Raw genomic sequence first — 284 nt, 5'->3', positions numbered from 1 at the left:
GACTCACCGCGGCAAAAAGTGCATTCCTTTTTCACTCGGAAATCACAGGAAAAACCGTAAAACTAGCAATAACCCTACGCATTACTCCTCCTTTACTCGCTAAAAAGAAGAAAAAAATCCGATGCAGTAGACCTCCTACCTTGGAGCCGATCTGGTTGCCGCACTGCCCCGCCTGCACGTGCACAATTTCCCTCATGGTTACAGCTGTTCTGCCTCCTTAGCACCTGTACACCTGTAGCTCCACACGACGCTCGTCACTGCAAAAGCTCGGACTGTTACGCCTG

General features: G+C 50.4%; 1 pseudogene; it reads right to left on the bottom strand.

The window, feature by feature from the left end:
* LOC119588196 overlaps positions 1–278 on the bottom strand; it is a 51,362-nt pseudogene extending 51,084 nt beyond the window's left edge.
* Positions 279–284: the final 6 nt, after the last annotated feature.

This window comes from Penaeus monodon, chromosome 23 (genome assembly GCF_015228065.2).
Source record: "Penaeus monodon isolate SGIC_2016 chromosome 23, NSTDA_Pmon_1, whole genome shotgun sequence".
Taxonomy (NCBI): Eukaryota; Metazoa; Arthropoda; class Malacostraca; order Decapoda; family Penaeidae; genus Penaeus; species Penaeus monodon.
Note: the sequence above shows the minus strand (reverse complement) of the source record. Positions and strands in the feature narration are given on the sequence as shown.